The sequence below is a fragment of the Ranitomeya variabilis genome, chromosome 2 (assembly GCF_051348905.1).
Source record: "Ranitomeya variabilis isolate aRanVar5 chromosome 2, aRanVar5.hap1, whole genome shotgun sequence".
Lineage (NCBI taxonomy): Eukaryota > Metazoa > Chordata > Amphibia > Anura > Dendrobatidae > Ranitomeya > Ranitomeya variabilis.
In genome coordinates this window covers 815,385,091-815,402,943 of record NC_135233.1, presented here as the reverse complement: position 1 = coordinate 815,402,943, position 17,853 = coordinate 815,385,091, and the positions used below count along the sequence as shown (strand labels likewise).

The 17,853-nt window shown below is 45.3% G+C and overlaps 1 protein-coding gene across 5 annotated transcripts in view; it reads right to left on the bottom strand.

Annotated features, from left to right (window-relative positions):
• The window catches only part of KHDRBS2 (KH RNA binding domain containing, signal transduction associated 2), a 773,482-nt gene that overhangs the window by 431,542 nt on the left and 324,087 nt on the right, over positions 1-17,853 (bottom strand). The window lies entirely within an intron of this gene.

Here is a 17,853-nt window from a genome sequence, read left to right as displayed (position 1 = left end):
CTGAAGACTCTTAAGAGAAGAGGGTTGCGTCCAATCACCAATAGCCTGAACCTTGACAGGATCCATCTCGATGGAAGAGGGGGAAAAAATGTATCCCAAGAAAGAAATCTTTTGAACCCCAAAAACACACTTAGAACCCTTCACACACAAGGAATTAGACCGCAAAACCTGAAAAACCCTCCTGACCTGCTGGACATGAGAGTCCCAGTCATCCGAAAAAATCAGAATATCATCCAGATACACAATCATAAATTTATCCAAATAATCGCGGAAAATGTCATGCATAAAGGACTGGAAGACTGAAGGGGCATTTGAAAGACCAAAAGGCATCACCAAATACTCAAAATGGCCCTCGGGCGTATTAAATGCGGTTTTCCACTCATCCCCCTGCTTGATTCGCACCAAATTATACGCCCCACGGAGATCAATCTTAGAGAACCACTTAGCCCCCCTTATACGAGCAAACAAATCAGTAAGCAGTGGTAACGGATATTGATATTTAACCGTGATTTTATTCAAAAGTCGATAATCAATACACGGCCTCAAAGAGCCGTCTTTCTTAGACACAAAGAAAAAACCGGCTCCTAAGGGAGATGACGAAGGACGAATATGTCCCTTTTCCAAGGACTCCTTTATATATTCTCGCATAGCAGCGTGTTCAGGCACAGACAGATTAAATAAACGACCCTTAGGGTATTTACTACCCGGAATCAAGTCTATGGCACAATCGCACTCCCGGTGCGGAGGTAGTGAACCAACCTTGGGTTCTTCAAAAACGTCACGAAAGTCAGACAAGAATTCAGGAATCTCAGAGGGAATAGATGATGAAATGGAAACCAAAGGTACGTCCCCATGAGTTCCTTTACATCCCCAGCTTAACACAGACATAGCTCTCCAGTCGAGGACTGGGTTATGAGATTGCAGCCATGGCAATCCCAGCACCAAAACATCATGTAGATTATACAGCACCAGAAAGCGAATAACCTCCTGGTGATCCGGATTAACACGCATAGTCACTTGTGTCCAGTATTGTGGTTTGTTACTAGCCAATGGGGTGGAGTCAATCCCTTTCAGAGGTATCGGAGCCTCCAGTGGCTCCAAATCATACCCACAGCGTTTGGCAAAGGACCAATCCATAAGACTCAAAGCGGCGCCAGAGTCGACATAGGCGTCCGCGGTAATAGATGACAAAGAACAAATCAGGGTCACAGATAGAATAAACTTAGACTGTAAAGTGCTAATTGAAACAGACTTGTCAGGCTTCTTAGTACGCTTAAAGCATGCTGATATAACATGAGTTGAATCACCACAATAGAAGCACAACCCATTTTTTCGTCTAAAATTCTGCCGCTCGCTTCTGGACAGAATCCTATCACATTGCATATTTTCTGGCGTTTTCTCAGTAGACACCGCCAAATGGTGCACAGGTTTGCGCTCCCGCAGACGCCTATCGATCTGAATAGCCATCGTCATGGACTCATTCAGACTCGCAGGCACAGGGAACCCCACCATAACATCCTTAATGGCATCAGAGAGACCTTCTCTGAAAATCGCCGCCAGGGCGCACTCATTCCACTGAGTAAGCACAGACCTTTTGCGGAATTTTTGGCAGTATATTTCAGCTTCATCTTGCCCCTGAGACAAGGACATCAAGGCCTTTTCCGCCTGAAGCTCTAAATGAGGTTCCTCATAAAGCAACCCCAAGGCCAGAAAAAACGCATCCACATTGAGCAACGCAGGATCCCCTGGTGCCAATGCAAAAGCCCAGTCTTGAGGGTCGCCCCGGAGCAAGGAAATTACAATCCTGACCTGCTGTGCAGGGTCTCCGGCAGAGCGAGACTTCAGGGACAAAAACAATTTGCAATTATTTTTAAAATTTTGAAAGTGAGATCTATTCCCCGAGAAGAATTCAGGCAAAGGAATTCTAGGCTCAGACATAGGTGCATGAACAACAAAATCTTGCAAATTTTGTACCTTTGTAGCGAGATTATTCAAACCTGTAGCTACACTCTGAAGATCCATTTGAAACAGGTGAACACAGAGCCATTCAAGGATTTAGAAGGAGAGAAAGAGAGGAAGGCTGCAGTATAGGCAGACTAGCAAGTGATTCAATTAAGAGCACACTCAGAACTAGAGGAAAAAAAAAAAAAAAAATTGTAGCAGACTTCTTTTTTCTCTCCTTTCTCAGCCAGTAATTTAACCCTTTTTTGGGCCGGTCAAATTGTCATGATTCTCAATGGCGAGAGAACATAGCCCAGCATATATGAGAACTAGCTCTTGGAAGATGGAAACTATACTGACCATGAACTAAACCTGCCGCACAACTAGAAGTGGCCGGGTAGCATGCCTACGTTTTTTATCCCTAGATGCCCAGCGCCAGCCGGAGAACTACCTAATCCTAGCAGAGGAAAAGACAGTCCTGGCTCACCTCTAGAGAAATTTTCCCAAAAGGCAGACAGAGGCCCCCACATATATTGGCGGTGATTTTAGATGAAATGACAAACGTAGTATGAAAATAGGTTTAGCAAAATCGAGGTCCGCTTTCTAGATAGCAGGAAGACAGAAAGGACACTTTCATGGTCAGCAGAAAACCCTATCAAAACACCATCCAGAAATTCCTTTAAGACTCTAGCATTAACTCATAACACCAGAGTGGCAATTTCCGATCACAAGAGCTTTCCAGGCACAGTAACAAAACAGCAGCTGTGAAGAGGAACAAAATGCAAAAACACACAAAGACAAAAGTCCAACTTAGCTGGGAGTTGTCTAGTAGCAGGAACAAGCACAGAAGGCTTCTGATTACATTGTTGACCGGCAAGAAACTGACAGAGGAGCAAGGCTATATAGCGACTCCCACATCCTGATAGGAGCAGGTGAACAGAGGGGATGATGCACACAAGTTCAATTCCACAAGTGGCCACCGGGGGAGCCCAGAATCCAATTTCACAACAGAGGACCCTCTAGCAAGTCAGCTGTGGTACCACGCACTGGTTAGAGACTTAACATCCCTTGGACAAACAGCTGTCATCCAGATGGGTTCATCTCTGCAACGACACAGCGACCAGCCACAGGCCAAGAGGTCCTGAGCTCAGGCCCACTGCAAGGATTACAGTTGTAGAGTGCATATAGTTTTGCGCCAAACTCAGACAGGCAGATACAGGCATTGAAAGCATCAGTGCTCATCAGACTTAGCTTGCTGAACCACTAGTGACTTACAGACACTAAAGCACAAAATTGTTTCCATCAAAGTTTACAGAGTTAATCCGAGCAGCAGCCGATTGGACGCAAATGATCCTTAACCTCTTATCCCCCAAGAGTGGTTTGAATGTTAATGACCGGGCCAATTTTTACAATTCTGACCACTGTCCCTTTATGAGGTTATAACTCTGGAACACTTCCATGGATCCCGGTGATTCTGACATTTTTTTCTCGTGACATATTGTACTTCACGTGAGTGGTAAAATTTCTTTGAAATGACTTGTGTTTATTAGTGGAAAAAGCAGAAATTTGGGGAAAATTTCCCATGTTTTATTTACATCAGCACAATTTTGGAACCAAATTTTTTTTTTGCTAGGGAGTTATAAGGGTTAAAAGTTGACCAGCAATTTCTCATTTTTACAACACCATTTTTTTAGGGATCACATCACATTTGAAGTCAATTTGAGGGGTCTATATAATAGAAAATACGCAAAAGTGACACCATTCTAAAAACTGCACTCCTCAAGGTGCTCAAAACCACATTCAAGAAGTTTATTAACCCTTCAGGTGCTTCACAAAAATTTTTGGAATGTTAAAAAAAATGAACATTTAACTTTTTTTCAAAATTTTTTTAGTTCAGATCCAATTTTCTTTATTTTACCAAGGGTAACAGGAGAAATTGAAGCAAAAAAGTTGTTGTACAATTTGTCCTGAGTACGCCGATACCCCATATGTGGGGGTAAACCACTGTTTGGGTGCATGGCAGAGCTTGGAAGGTAAAGAGTGCTATTTGACTCTTCAATGCAAAATTGGTTGAATTGAGATCGGATGCCATGTCGGGTTTGGAGAGCCCCTGAAGTGCCTAAACAGTGGAAACCCCCCACAAGTGACACCATTTTGGAAAGAAAAACCCATAAGGAACTTATGTAGATGTGTGGTGAGCACTGTGAACCCCAAAGTGCTTCACAGAAGCTTATAATGTAGAGCCGTAAAAATAAAACATATTTTTTTCACAAAAATAATATTTTTGCCCCCAATTTTTTATTTTCCCATGGGTAACAGGAGAAATTGGACCACAAAAGTTGAGCAATTTGTCCTGAGTACACTGATACTCCATATGTGGGGGTAAACCACTGTTTGGGTGCATGGCAGAGCTTGGAAGGGAAGGAGCAACGTTTGACTTTTCAATGCAAAATTGGCTGCAATTGAGATCGCACACCATGTCGCGTTTGGAGAGCCCCTAATGTGCCTAAACAGTGGAAACCCCCCAGAAGTGACACCATTTTGGAAACTAGACCCCTTAAGGAACTTATCTAGATGTGAGGTGAGCACTTTGAACCCCCAAGTGCTTCACAGAAGTTTATAACGTAGAGCCATGAAAATAAAAAATTGCATTTGTTTTCAGAAAAATGATTTTTTCACTCACAAATTCTTATTTTCACAAGGGTAACAGGAGAAATTAGACCACAAAAGTTGTTGTGCAATTTCTCCTGAGTACGTCGATACCCCATATCAAGTGACACTATTTTGGAATGTAGACCACCTACGGAACTTATCTAGATGTGTGGTGAGCACTTTAAACTCCCAAGTGCTTCACAGAAGTTTATAATGTAGAGCCGTAAAGATAAAAAATCATATTTTTTTCACAAAAATGATCTTTTCACCCCCAATTTTTTATTTTACCAAGGGTAACTAGAGAAATTGGACCCTAAAAGTTGTTTTGCAATTTGTCCTGAGTATGCTGATACCCCATATGTGGGGGAGAACCACCGATTGAGTGCATGGCAGAGCTCGGAAGGGAAGGAGCGCTGTTTTGGAAAGTAGACATTGATGGAATGGTCTACTGGCATCATGTTGCATTTGCAGAGCCACTGATGTGCCTAAACAGTAGAAAACCCCCACAAGTGATGCCATTTTGGAAACTAGACCCCCAAAGGAACATATCTAGATGTGTTGAGAGAACTTTGAACCCCCAAGTGTTTCACTAAAGTTTATAACACAGAGCCTGTATGTGAAACAACACAGTGAGCACATCTACGAAGTGGTGCTATAGTTAGGCTCCCACGGCATATACTTAATCAACATAAAATTTAGCACTCAACTTAGGATGCTGGAACAGAAGAATTTATTTTGCAGTATACTCAAAATGTTTCGGTTCAACATGAACCTTCTTCAGTTACGCATACGGAATACATGTGATGAATGGGGCCGGAAGTCAGTGGGCCACACAAATTCTATGCTGGGGGACCACAGCCGACGTATGCAGAGAGAAGTGCTTTAGGAGAGCGAGGTGTAGGTGTGCATAGGCACAGGTACCCGCGGATGCTGACCATAGTTAAGGAGGAATGGGGTTTGTCCAGTGGAGTCGGCTACGGCGCTGTTCAGAGCAAACTCCGCCCACGGTAGCAAAGATGCTACAAAATGTCGCAGATATGTGACCAAGGTCTGGTTGGCCCTCTCTACCAACCCATTCATCTCGGGATGATATGCGGAAGAGAGATTCAACTCAATGCTGAGAAGACGACAAAGCTCTCTCCAGAACCGAGATGCAAACTGGGGACTCCGGTCACTGACAATTTTGTCCGGCATACCGTGTAGGCGGAAAATGTGTTTTATGAACAATGCTGCCAAGGCCCGTGCAGAAGGTAGCCGTGGAAGCGGCACCAAATGCACCATTTTAGAAAAATGATCGGTGATAACTAGTGTTGAGCATTCCGATACTGCAAGTATCGGGTATCGGCCGATACTTGCTGTATCGGAATTTCCGATACCGAGATCCGATACTTTTGTGGTATCGGGTATTGGGTATCGCAACAACATTAATGTAATAATGTGTAAAAAAGAGAATTAAAATAAAAAATATCGCTATACTCACCTGTCCGACGCAGCCGGGACCTCAGCGAGGGAACCGGCAGCGTTGTTTGTTTAAATTTCGCGCTTTTACTTGGTTACGTGAAGTCCCGGCTTGTGATTGGTCAGGGCGGCCATGTTGCCGGGACGCGGACCAATCACAGCAAGCCGTGACGAAATTACGTCACGGCTTGCTGTGATTGGTCCGCGTCCCGGCAACATGGCCGCCATTAACCAATCACAAGCCGTGACGTCACGGGAGGCTGGACATGCGCGTATTTTGAAAAGCGCGCGTGTCCAGCCTCCAGTGACGTCCCGGCAACATGGCCGCCATTAACCAATCACAAGCCGGGACGTCACGGGAGGCTGGACATGCGCGTATTTTGAAAAGCGCGCGTGTCCAGCCTCCAGTGACGTCCCGGCAACATGGCCGCCATTAACCAATCACAAGCCGGGACGTCACGGGAGGCTGGACATGCGCGTATTTTGAAAAGCGCGCGTGTCCAGCCTCCAGTGACGTCCCGGCAACATGGCCGCCATTAACCAATCACAAGCCGGGACGTCACTGGAGGCTGGACACGCGCGCTTTTCAAAATACGCGCATGTCCAGCCTCCCGTGACGTCACGGCTTGTGATTGGTTAATGGCGGCCATGTTGCCGGGACGCGGACCAATCACAGCAAGCCGTGACGTAATTTCGTCACGGCTTGCTGTGATTGGTCCGCGTCCCGGCAACATGGCCGCCCTGACCAATCACAAGCCGGGACTTCACGTAACCAAGTAAAAGCGCAAATTTTAAACAAACAACGCTGCCGGTTCCCTCGCTGAGGTCCCGGCTGCGTCGGAGAGGTGAGTATAGCGATATTTTTTATTTTAATTCTTTATTTTACACATTAATATGGTTCCCAGGGCCTGAAGGAGAGTTTCCTCTCCTTCAGACCCTGGGAACCATCAGGAATACCGTCCGATACTTGAGTCCCATTGACTTGTATTGGTATCGGGTATCGGTATCGGATTGGATCCGATACTTTGCCGGTATCGGCCGATACTTTCCGATACCGATACTTTCAAGTATCGGACGGTATCGCTCAACACTAGTGATAACCCAAATGATGGCACAGCCACGAGACTTGGGCAAACCCACCACAAAGTCCATCCCGACCATCTCCCAGGGCCTGTCTGCCACCGGCAAGGGATAGAGTAACCCAGCTGGCCATTGTCGAAGAGACTTATTTTTGGTGCAGGAGACACACGCCCAAATATAATCTCAGACGCCACGGACCATATGTGGCCACCAGTACGTCCTCACCAGCAGCTCAGATGTCCTCTTTGTCCCAAAGTGTCCACCCACCCTGGACGAATGAGCCCAAGAGAGAACCTCCGGTCACAAATTAATGGGAACAAAAGTCTTGCCCAGAGGCACGGACTCTAGCGAAACCGGAGCAACAGTTCTCAGGCTCTCAGAAGGGACAATAAGCCGAGGCTCCCCTTCCTCCTCCTCAGATGACACAATGGAGAGAGAGAGGGCATCAGCACGAATGTTCTTCTCCCCAGCAAGATAATGGAGGGTGAAGTGGAACCGGGAGAAGAACAAGGACCATCTGGCTTGACGAGAATTTAGCCGCTGGGCTGTTTGCAAATATACCAGATTTTTGTGGTCTGTGAAGACTTGAAAAGGAAAGCGAGCCCCCTCCAAAAGGTGTCTCCACTCCGAGAAAGCCAACTTCATTGCTAGCAACTCCCTGTCCCCGATGGAATAATTCCTCTCCGCTGGTGTGAAGGTCTTGGAGAAGAAGAAGCAAGGATGCTTCCGACCTTGAGCACCCTTTTGGAAGAGGACTGCTCCTGCACCAACGGATGAGGCATCCACCTCCATTATAAATGGCTTATCAACATCGGGACGATGTAGGATGGGAGCGCTAGCAAAATGAGACTTAATAGAAGAGAAGGCCCTGGAGACCTCTTCAGACCACAATTTGGGATTTGCTCCCTTCTTGGTGAGAGCTACCAAGGGAGCTACCAAAGTTGAGAAGTGAGGAATGAACTGGCGATAGTAATTAATGAACCCCATAAAGCGCTGCACCGCTTTAAGAGAATGGGGTTCTTGCCAGTCCATCACAGCCTGTAGTTTGGCAGGATCCATAGCCAATCCCTGGGCAGAGATGATATAGCCCAGGAAAGGTAAAGACTCCTGCTCAAACATACACTTCTGCAACTTTGCATAGAGGGAATTTGCTCGTAAGAGGTCGAAGACTCTGCCAACATCTCTCCGGTGGGAATCAAAATCTGGAGAGAAGATGAGAATATCATCCAGATAGACTATGACCGATTTGGAGAGAATATCCCGGAAGATATCGTTGACAAAGTCTTGGAAAATGGCTGGGGCATTACAGAGCCTGAAGGGCATCACCAGAAACTCACAGTGCCCATCCCTGGTATTAAACGCCGTATTCCATTCGTCCCCCTCACGGATGCGAATCAGGTTATAAGCACCCCGCAGATCTAATTTGGTAAATACCCTTGCTCCCCATAGCCTATCAAAGAGCTCAGAAATCAGGGGCAATGGGTATTTATTCTTAATGGTGATGGCGTTAAGACCCCTGTAATCTATGCAAGGACGTAATTCTCCGTTCTTCTTCTGCACGAAGAAGAACCCCGCCCCTGCAGGTGACACTGACTTCCTAATGAACCCTCTTGTCAAATTCTCCTGGATATATTGGGACATAGCCTCCGTCTTCGGGAGAGAGAGGGGATAGACCTGTCCCTGAGTAGGTTCTGCTCCAGGCAATAGGTCAATAGGACAGTCATAGGGACGGTGAGGAGGAAGGGTCTCCGCTGCCTTTTTGGAAAAGACGTCTGCATAGGACCAATAGCACTTGGAAAGTGAAGAGAGGTCTGAGGGTATCTCAGTAGTGGAAACCTGAATGCACTCCCTCACACATCTGCCCTTACATGAATCACTCCAACCCAATATCCTCCCTGAGGTCCACTCAATATGTGGGGAGTGGAAACGAAGCCAGGGTATTCCCAGTAGAATCTCATCCATTCCCACGGGAAGAACAAGAAGGGAAATAATCTCCTGGTGGGAAGGGGACAAGGACAACGTGAAAGGGACAGTCTGGTGTGTGATTTGTGAGGGAAGTGTTGACCCATTCACTACTCTTACAGTCACCGGTTTGGCGAGCATCACCAGAGGTATTGCATGGCGCAGAGCAAAAGCAGAGGACCTGACATTCCCCTCTGCTCCAGAATCCACACAAAGCTTGACTGTCAGAGAGGATGAGCCAAACGTGATTGTCCCTTTAAAGGACAACTTGGAGGAAAATGCCGCTGTGTCTGGTGAACCACCTCCAATGGTCACTAGACGCGATCGCTTTCCTGACCGCCGTGGACATTTATTAGCATAATGTCCTTGTTGTTGGCAATCTTTACAAACCACGGGTACTCGAGCGGTCCGAGACTTAGGTCCTGCTCGAGAAACCTCCATGGCCTCATGGGTGTCAGACGCCTGAACAGGAGATTCTAGAGGACTGGTGAAGGTAGGGGCCAGCCGAAACCTCTGCCTACACTGGGTCCGCTCTAACCTCCGCTCGTTAAAACGGAGGTCAATGCAGGTAGATATAGAAATGAGCTCGTCCAGTGTGGCGGGAATCTCCCTGGTGGCCAAGGCGTCCTTCACATGGTCTGCCAGTCCTTTCCAGAACACCAGAATAAGGACTTTATCTGGCCATTCCAGCTCTGAGACCAGAGTCCGGAATTGGACGGCGAACTGGCTGACCATGGACGAACCCTGCATTATAGCCAACAATTGGAGCGTGGTATCATGGATGACACGAGGTCCCAAAAAGACCTGTTTCAGAGCGTCCAGGAAAAGAGGAGCACTCTGCACCACACGATCATTACGCTCCCATAGCGGCGTTGCCCACTCCAACGCCCTGCCCGACAAAAGGGATGAAATTAATCCCACTTTCGCCCGTTCCGTAGGAAAACATGCAGCCAGGAGCTCAAGATGTATGGAGCACTGACTCACGAATCCTCGACATAGCTTACTGTCACCAGCAAACTTGTCTGCAAGTGGGAGACGGGATAAAGTCGGAGCAGGGGTGGCAGAGGACAAACTGGCTGCAGCTACACTGGCAGCCTGAGCAGCAGGAAAAGAACCTGCTGCTGGCAAACAGCAGCACTATATGGTGGTAGAAGCGAACTCTGTTGCTTCACAGTGTCGCTATAAAGAAAGGACTCTGTCCTGTTTAACTCCACAGGAATACACAGTAACTGCTGAGCAGATAGCAGCTTGTGGTCATGCAGTCCAGAAGGCAAACATACAATCTCCTCACCGGAGGAGCCGGTATTCTAAGTGGCTTATTTCAGCCGGGGCCCTGAAACCATACACACAATCTCCTCACCGGAGGTGCCGGTATTCTAAGTGGCTTATTTCAGCCGGGTCCCTGAATACACACAAGCTTGACCACATTGGCACAAAATTCATGACATGCATTGATACTAGCGCATGGCCGTGCGGCCATGTAAGCCTTTTATAGCTGCAGCAAGTACAAGACCTTCCTAGAAGGACCAATGAGAGGTTGCCACAGAGCCTGAGCACCTTCAGGACCTTCCTGGAGAACTAATGGGCTTTGCTGCAGTATCCAAGCATGTGACCCTCGATCTCCAATGAGAGATCTTACCCTGGGCATGCTCAGAAGGAGAAAAGCAGGACTTAGTCCCAAAAGCGTCTGCTCGCCGCTGCCCAGCACTGGCTTCAATGGCAGAAGCTGGAAAAGCAGCACTAACCCTTTGCACAGAGTCAGACTGAGCAAGACACTGGGATCAACATCTCCGCTGAGCAGGCTCCACTGCGGCAGAAGAAGAATGGGAGACTGCAGCAGAGATAGCCCGAGATTCCCCCTGTGCAGAAGCGGGAACTTAACCCCTAACAGTCACACACTAAAAGATGCTTTTTATTGCAAAAAATAGTATCTGCATCACATTTTGAGAGCTATAATTTTTCCATATTTTAGCCCACAGAGTCATATGAGGTCTTGTTTTTTGTGGAACAAGTTGACGTTTTTATTGGTCCTATTTTCAGGCACATTACATTTTTTGATCGCTTTTTATTACAATTTTTGGGAGGCAGAATTAACAAAAACCAGCAATTCATGAATTTCTTTCGGGTGGGGCGTTTATACCTTTCCGCATGTGGTAAAATTGATAAGGCAGTTTTATTCTTCGGGTCAGTACGATTACAGCGATACCTCATCTATATAATTTTTTTTTATGCTTTTGTGCTTTTATACAATAACAACTACTTTATATAATAAATAATTGTTTTTGCATCGCTTTATTCTGAGAGCTATAACTTTTTTATTTTTTTGCTGATGATGCTGTATTTTGGCTCATTTTTTTCAGTACAAGACTACGCTTTCAGCGGTATCATGTTTATTTATATCTATCTCTTTGATCGCGTGTTATTCCACTTTTTGTTCGGCAGTATGATGATAAAGCATTGTTTTTTGCCTTGTTTTTTATTTAATTTTTTTACTGTGTTCACTAAAGGGGTTAACGTGTGGAACAGTTTTATAGGTCGGGTGGTTACGGACATGGCAATACTAAATATGTGTACTTTTATTGTTGTTTGTTTTTTTACGCATAGAAATGCATTTATTGGAACAATATTTATTTTTCTTTATTTAGGAATATTTAAAAAAATATTTTTACACACGTTAACTTTTTTTTTACTTTTTTACTTTGTCCCAGTGTGGGGCATCACTATAGAGTGTCAGATCGCTGATCTGACACTTTGCACAGCACTGTGTCAGATCAGCGATCTGACAGACAGTGGAGGAGGCTTCTCAGCACCTGTTCTCAGCAGGCACTGACAAGCCACCTCCCTGCAGGACCCAGAACCCCGTGGCCATCTTGGATCCAGGGGCCTGCAGTGAGGAGGCCCTCGGAACAATGCGATCACATCGCATTGTTCTGAGGGTCTCAGGGAAGCATGCAAGGAGCAACCTCCCTGCGCAATGCTTCTTTATGCCACGGGAACGCTGCGATCTTGTTTGATTGCTGTGTTCCGCGGGTTAAAGTGCCGGGAGCAGTCCGTGACCGCTCCTGGCACATAGTTCTGGGTGTCAGCTGTGAGAATCAGCTGACACACGGCCGCGATTGCACATGACTTACTATTCTATCCATGGAAATTAAGTCCCAGGTCACATGGACAGAAAAGTATGTCCAATGCCAGAAAGGGGTTAAAGTGAACACTATGGTGTATAATTCAATAACTGGGTTTTACATAGGGGTTTAGAGTCATTTTGTTAAGTTTGTAAGCTGCTGCGCTGCATCACCAATACGCCACCACTGCTATTCATTAGATTGTTCCAGTTTAACAGGTTCATGCTCGGTAGCCACAACTGAGTAAGTTATAGTAACGCAGTCAAGATTTCCATGCCTACTGAGTGACGCACCACAGTGGTCCTGGTTAGTTCAGACCTGGAGTGTGTGAATTAACCTCTTAGATTTTGTTGCTTGGTGTAAGCATAATTAATCTGAAATTTACAGTAAAAGTTAATTTTACAAGTTTAGGGTTTACTGCTTGCCTTGCCAATGGCTTCTCTGTATCCTGGGGAGTCCACCCGGTCCACGGCTTACACATGCACAACCTCTGCTGCATTTAGACAGGGCCCTTCAGAAACCCATTTTCATCATCAGTGGAAGCCCCAGTAGTTGGACATCCAGCAATTGTGAATTTATTTCCTATGCTACTGATATTTTTTGAATTTGTACAACCCCTTTAAGATCCCCATACACATTATATAGCCATGCCAAGCACTACAGTATTCTCTAAGAGAGAGCTGCAGCCAGACTCCTCAGTCACCTTCAGAATCCAGCAGCAGCTTATCACTTGGAGAACAAAAGAATTGACAGTTGGAAATCCAACATGTCACATACTTGTTAGGAACTGCCAATAAATGTTAGTCTATGAGGCTATGTCCTCACAATGAGTTTTTGGTGAGATTTTGATGCTGCATATTTTTTAAAAAATGCAAGCAACCTATCTTACTTCATGGCTGCAGAAATGCTTCAGAAAATCAGCAACATCAAAAACACACCAAAGAGCTCATCATGGCAATGTAGCCTTAGGCCTAGTGCACATGTTGAGTATTCGATGATTATTTTGCATCAGTATTTGTATCCCTAAACCAGGAGAGGAACAATGAGAGGAAAAGTATAATAGAAACATGTCCCCACTTATGCATTTTTCAACCAGTTCTGGTTTTGGCTTACCATATTTTTCACTTTGTAAGACGCACTTTTTTCCCAAAAATTTTTTGGGGAAATGGGAGTGAGTGTTATAATGCGGATATACCGCTTACCGGTACCATTGCAGGCTGTTATGAGGGGGTGTCCGCCGCCGCTGCCCAGGTGTCCGCCGCTGTGGGGGGGCTCTGCCGACATTTCGTGAAAGGCCAGAGACCCCCGGCAGTACTGTGGTTTCCTCCTGTGCGGTGGTTAAGGGAAAATGGCAGCCGGAGGCAGCTCATGCACAGATCGAGATCTCGGGACCAAGATCTTGCGAGATGAGATCTAAGCGCTGAAATCTCATCTCCCAAGATCTTGGTGCGGAGATCTCCATCTGCGCATGCGCTGCCTCCCGGCGGCCATTTTCTCTAAGTCCACCACAGAGGAAAGCATGGACAAACTGCTCGGGGGCTCTGTCCTTTCACAAAATGTCGGCAGAGCCCCCCGCAGCACCAGAGATGCCAGCATCACCGGAGACACCCCCGCAGCACAGGAGCCCCCTACAGCACAGGAGCTCCCTGCAGCACAGGACACTTGCTCACACCCTCATCCCAGCCTGCGGTCTGCAGCAACGCTCCACTCCTGCCTCCTCCAGCAGCGACCCTGGGACCCTGCTTCACCGCAGCCAGTACCCCTGGTAAGCAATAAGAAGCATGGATTATAAGAAGCACCACCATTTTATTAAAAGTGTTTTCCTATTTTTCTCCTCAAAAATTGGGGTGTGTCTCATAATCCGGAGAGTCTTACAAAATGAAAAATACGGTACATATACTGAGGTAAAAAACTCACCAAATACTCAAAGTGTGCACAAGGCCTTAGACCATGTTGACTCATCTACTGTAATACGTAGTGATTTTTTTAAACCACTAAAATAAAATAAAAAACAGTTTATGTTTGGTATCACCATAGTCATACTGACCTGAAAAATCACGTTTTTCATTTTAACCCCACAATGAATGGATCGGTATCAATGGGTTTGGCCCACTTAGTTCAATTTGCCTTCAGTTTTTTTGTGTTGTTTCAATACACACAAAGGGAATAAATATGTGTATAACAAAACGTGTAATTGCAATAATTTCCTGTGAGAAATACTTCATTTTCTGGAAAAAAATTTGTCGGTGTCAAAACTTTTGGCCATATGCAGTACTTATACAAAACATTTATATACATAAAGAACCACACACACAGATAAACACACTATGTTAGTTATATCATTTGTCAGGTGTCTCTACCTCCTGCTTAGCCCAGGAAAAGAAAAGTGCAGATGGGTGGGTAAAAGGTAAGGCTACTTTCACACTAGCGTCGTGCACTGCACGTCGCTATGCACCGTTTTGTAGAAAAAACGCATCCTGCAAAAGTGCTTGCAGGATGCGTTTTTTCTCCATTGACTTGCATTAGCGACGCAGTGCGACGCATTGCCACATGTCACAACCATCGTGCGACAGTTGCGTCAGACCGTCGCCACCAAAAAACGTTGCATGTAACGTTTTTTGGTGCGTCGTGTCCAGCATATCCGACCGCGCATGCGCGGCCGGAACTCCGCCCCCTCCTCCCCACACCTCACAATGGGGCAGCGGATGCGTTGAAAAACAGCATCCGCTGCCCCGTTGTGCGGTGCTTCCACAGTATGCATCGGTGCGCCGCAACGTCGCATTGCGACGTGCAGTGCACGACGCTAATGTGAAAGTAGCCTAATGCAACTGATATCCAGCTGCAAAAATTACCTTGAGTATGCTGGGCAGGGGGCACAACAAAGACTACTATGTTAAATTTGTCACAGATGTCCTGTGAGTACTGTCCCTCCCTCTCCTAGCTGAGCGAAAACTAGAGGCAGCTCTGCTTAGGCTACTTTCACACTAGCGTCGACGCACGTCGCAAAGCGACGTGCCAACGTACCGACGCATACTGTGCAAGAAAAACACAATGGGGGCAGCGGATGCAGTTTTGCAACGCATCCGTTGCCCCATTGTGATGTCCGGGGAGGCGGGGGCGGAGTTCCGGTGGCGCATGCGCGGTCGGAAATGGCAGACACGACGCACAAAAAAACGTTACATGTAAGTTTTTTTGTGCCGACGGTCCGACGCAACACGACGTATCCGTCGCACGACGGATGCATTGTGTGGCAATCTGTTGCAATGCGTCACTAATGGAAGTCTATAGAGAAAAAACGCATCCTGCAAGCAATTTTGCAGGATGCGTTTTTTTCTCCAAAACGACGCATTGCAACGTGCGTCGTACGACGCTAGTGTGAAAGCAGCCTGAGAAAGAAGAGGAGGATGCCACAGTCAATGTAAGCAACGCATCTTCCTCTCTGTTGGGTGGCCATGCGCCTCTCTCCCTGCAGCGCAAATGTAGAATAAACCATAGGCTAGAGAGACATCAATAACAGTAACGGGGTGAGGTAATCAGTGCACAGAGACAGTAACTTTAACTGATTCACTGTCGTTACCCCCAAATGTAGTCTGTAGTGCCAGGTCGTGCATCGCTAAGGTCGGCCATGATCAAATTTACCATTTGAGCCAACTTGGTAGGGAGCTGTCCACACCTTCAACATTTTCTTACTGAATAATATCAGTGCTTTTTATTAATAATAACCATTTTAATCTCTCATTGTCACAGTGATTAGATAGTATGTAAGGAACAATGTGCTGCTCGTAGATAATGACCGTACAAATATTCTTCTGGACATAATTCCAATGATGATTTAAATTGAAGCAATCAAGCATCAATTTGACAAATGATGATTGACAGTGATCTTGTGTTTGGTGTTGCCCTCTCACCAAGATACTTGCCTATTGTCTAGTAGCCCATCTCAGTCTTGTGCAGGTCTACAATTTTGTCCCTGGTGTCCTTAGACAGCTCTTTCGTCTTGGCCTCATGGAGAGGTTGCAGTGAGCTTTATTGAGTATGTGGACATGTGTTTTTTATACAGGTAACGAGTTCAAACAGGTGCAATTAATACAGGTAATGAGTGCAGAGTAGGAAGGCCTCTTAGGCTGCTTTCACACATCAGGTTTTTGCCGTCAGGCACAATCCGGCGAATGTCGAAAAATCGGATCCCTCGCAGATTGTGAAAAACTGATGAGACGGATCCGACTAGCTGATCCAGGTAACTGGATCCTAAAAAAATCTGAGCATATGCAGTTAAAAAAAATGGAATCCGGCGCCCATAGCCTTCCATTCTAGCAAAAAGCCGGAAGCGCCACATCTAACGCTGTCCGTTATTTCACTGCTTTGTAAGGTTTTTTCCAGACGCCGGACAAACACTTTTTGCTGGTGAAAGAAGGCCGAAAATTGAGGCCATCTGGCACAATCCGGCGATAATAGTCAATGAGAAAAAAACGGTTCCGGCGGCAGCTATCGCCGGATAAGGTTTTTTCAAAATTCGCCGGATTGAGCCTGACGGCAAAATCCTGATGTGTGAAAGGTGCCTGAAAGAAAAACTAACAGGTCTGTGAGAGCCAGAATTCTTGCTGGTTGGTAGGTGATCAAATACTTATTTCATGCAAGAAAATACAATTTAATTATTTAAAAATCATACAATGTGATTTTCCGGTTTTTATTTTTAGATTTTGTCTCTCACAGGTGAAGAGTACTTATGACAAAAATTTCATATCTCTCCATTCTTTGTAGGTGGGAAAACTTGCAAAATCGACAGTGTATCAAACGCTTATTTTCCCCACTGTATATTGTTGATCTGTGTTCATTATGGGCAGATCAACATTTTACACTTAGAAACTACAGAATTTATAGAAAAAAAAAGAAAAACACCCTTGAATATGCCACAGTGTAAAAAATTCCTACCCGATACCTGTCGTAAAGACAGATCCCTGGATTAAGATTCAGCATTAATACTACTAACCCTCTATATTGTCGTGGTGCCTGTTGTGTTTCTCAATGAAGAGTTCTGAATTATTTTTAATGAGGACCTGTTATAAAGTAAAAAGTTGTTAGTTTGTGCTCTTTTTTAATTTTCACTGCTACCCTGAGTATTCCATAAAAATCCACTATAGACATCTATAAATATGAGCTTTTTTTATTTAGTGCTAATTCTTATGTGTTTTAGCAAGAGGGCATATCTCACAGGATTCTATAGGGGAGTGTCTGTATATTGTATTGCTTTATTACCATGTGAACATCCCCTTGGTAAAACCCATAGATGTCAGCATTCTAAATTAAAAAAAAAACATATCTCAGGAACCATATGGCGGATTTTAAAAAAGAGAACAGAATATTCAGGGGTACAGTGGGAATAAAATAAGTGAAAAAACTAGCCACTTTTCTTAATGAACAATAAGTTAACATTTTTAAATAAGAAACACAGTGTACTCTTAAGCCACCAGTTCTGAGAGTACTGTATTTGTGAAATATAGCCCGTAGTGGGGTTAAATTGGTGAAAAATCTAGGATACAAGTCATATAATGGTCAGAATTACTGTCATTCCTCATGCACACACATGCCAACTTATCTTGAAACGTTACCTGGAATAACATGATGGGTTTAAATATTA